The sequence below is a fragment of the Bubalus bubalis genome, chromosome 7 (genome assembly GCF_019923935.1).
Source record: "Bubalus bubalis isolate 160015118507 breed Murrah chromosome 7, NDDB_SH_1, whole genome shotgun sequence".
NCBI classification, from domain to species: Eukaryota; Metazoa; Chordata; class Mammalia; order Artiodactyla; family Bovidae; genus Bubalus; species Bubalus bubalis.
In genome coordinates this window covers 112,480,804-112,483,794 of record NC_059163.1, presented here as the reverse complement: position 1 = coordinate 112,483,794, position 2,991 = coordinate 112,480,804, and the positions used below count along the sequence as shown (strand labels likewise).

At 36.0% G+C, this 2,991-nt stretch overlaps 1 pseudogene; it reads left to right on the top strand.

Moving 5' to 3' along the window:
- The first annotated feature begins 1,464 nt into the window (after positions 1-1,464).
- Positions 1,465-2,730, top strand: LOC123334373 (annotated as a pseudogene).
- The last annotated feature ends 261 nt before the right edge of the window (positions 2,731-2,991 follow it).

Here is a 2,991-nt window from a genome sequence, read left to right as displayed (position 1 = left end):
CATGATCTGTTTAGTAAACTGCATCTGTGGAACATGTTAAAGGACAAGGAGTGCTTCCAAAACTGAGACCAGTCTAGCTTTGGCAGTTGTAGAATTTGGGGGGCAGGTATACACAGGAGTTGGGCCAAGTCAGAATATGATCTGTCCCTACAATGCCTACAGTTGGTCCAGAGACCTACCTAGAGGTATTAGATGATCGCCTGAGGAGGCAGAGGTTGACTATAGATCACTGTGGAGGCAAGAACAGAGATAGTGAATGTCCAGGGGAAAATATTGTCACTATCATTTTTTTTCTCTTCTTTCTTTTTGTTTTCTGTTTAATTTTGTTCTGTTGTTTGTCTTTTCTTACTTTTTTTTTTTTTTCCATTTCTTTTTGGTTTAGGTTTGATTTTTGTTTAATTTTCAATATGTTTTTTTTATTTTTCTTGTTATTTTTTGTTGTTTTGTGTTTTTGTTCAGTTTCACTTTTTATATTACTGTGTGTTTGTTTAATATTTTCTTTGGGTTTTTTGAGTTTGCTTTCTGTTTATGTTGTTTTTATTGTTTTTGTGTTTGGGTTCCTTTTTTTTTTTTTAAGTTGTTCTCTTGATTTTTGTTCTCTATTTTTTTTTTTTTTTAACTTCTCTTTTCTTTGGCTCTGCTTTCATTATTTGTCTTGCTTTTTTTTTTTTTTTTTTTTTTTTTTCCATTCTGGACATGCTGCTCAGTTTGCATGGCCTTGGTTCCCTGGCCAGTTGTTGGGCCTGAGCCTCTGTGGTAATAGTTCTGAATCCCAAGATGTTGGAACACAAGAGAATCCTCAGTTCCAGGGAATGTTAATCAACATGCACTCTGGAGGTCTCCATTGTTACATCAAGATCAGGCTCACCTAACTGCCTTCAGGTTCCTGTGCTGGGTGCCCTGAAAACTAACTAGCAAGACAGGAACACAGCCCTACCCATTAGAAGACAGACTGCCTAAAATTGCACTAAGCTCTCAGATACCCCAAAACATACCACCTGACTCAGCCTTGCCCATTAGAGAGACAAGATTTAGCTCCACCCACTGGTCCCTACACAAAGAAACCTACACAAGCCCCAGGGCCAACTTCACCCACCAAGAGGCAGAAGCAAGAGGAACTATGACCCAGTTGCCTAAAGAAAGGAGAACACAAGCACAGTAAGATAGACAAAATTAGGTGACAGAGAAGTATCCAACAGACAATGAAGCAAGGTAAAAATCCACAAGACCAAATAAATGAAGAGTATATAGGCAACCTACCTGAAAAAGAATTCAGAGTAATGATAGTTAAGATGATTTAAGATCTTAGAAACAGAATAGAGCCATGAATGGAGAAAATACAAGAAATGTATAACAAGGATGTAGAACTAAAGAACAAACAATTATGAACAACACAATAACTAAAATGAAAAATACACTGGAATAACTGAAGCAGGAAAAAAAATAAGTAAGATGGAAGTCAGGATGGTAGAAATAACTGCCACAAAGCAGAATAAAGAGAAAAAATGCAAAGGTAAGAGGACAATCTCAGAGAACCCTGGGGCAATGTTAATCATACCAGCTTTTGACTTATAAGGGTTCCAGAAGAAGAAGAAAAAGAGTCTAAGAAAATATTTGAATATATTATAGTTGAAAAATTCCCTAACATAGGAAAGAAAATAGCTAAACAAGTCCAAAAAGCACAGAGAATCCCACACAGAATAAACCCAAGGAGAAGCATGTAAAGACATATATAATCAAAATAACAAAACTCAAGTACAAATAAAAAATATTAAAATATTAAATATTAACATCCACAAAAGTGGAAATCAACAGTAATACAACAATACTCGAGGACTCTAACATTTAACATTTAACAATGGACAGAACACCCAGACTGAAAATTAATAAGGAAACACAATCCTTAAATGACACAATAGACCAGATAGACTTAATTTGTATTTATAGAACCTTCCATCTGAAAGCAGAAGAATATACTTTCTTCTCAACTGTACATGGAACATTCTTCAGGGTAGATTACATCTTGGATCACAACTCAAACCTCAGCAAATTTAAGAAAAGTGAAATGGAATCAAGCATCTTTTCTGACCACAATGCTATGAGATTAGAATCAACCACAGAAAGGGAGTGATTGGTGGGAAGTTTAGATCTTGTGTGCTGAGTTCATTCTGTTCTCGTTCCCCTGCTTATACTTGAGCTCACAGTTTTCCTGCCATTCCCTGTTCTCAAGAGACCCAATTCATCTCCCCCAGCAAATAGGCTCAGACCTCACCAGAGTGTAGCATGCAGCCCCATTTGACCCAGCTCTCAGGACACAGTACCACCCCACCAAAGGGTCCACAAAGTCTGTGGGCTATGATCAGTATAGTGCCTATGATTACACAGTATCACCAGTGGAGAAAGGCCTCATTAAAACTAACATTCAGATAGTTCTTCCTTCTAGGTGCTATGGAAGAGTAGCTCCACATTTTGGCTAAGCTAAAAAATACTCCACAGATGTGGGAGATGGTATTATAGATGAAGGTTATGGAGGAAATGTTGGTGTTGTAATGTTTAATTTTTGCAAAGAAAAGTTTGAAAAAGAAAGGTGATTGAATTGCACAGCTCATTTGTGAATAGATAGTTTACCCAGAAACAGAGGAATTTCAAATTTTAAATAGTGCTGAGTGGGGTTCAGGAGGTTTTAACTCCACTAGAAATAATGAACATTATGCCAAAAACAGAAACTGAGAAAATGGACATTCATCTTGAAAAGACTGCATAAAGTATTATAAAATTTTAGTAAAAAAAAAAAAAAAAAACTATAAAAATACAAACACATGGAAGTTAAACTACTTACTACTAAACAACCAATAGATCACTGAATAAATCAAAGAAGAAATTCAAAAAATATCTAGAAACAAATGATAATGAAAACGCAACAACCCAAAACCTATGGGATGCAGCAAAAGCAGTTCTAATAGGGCAGTATATAGCAATTCAGTCTCATGT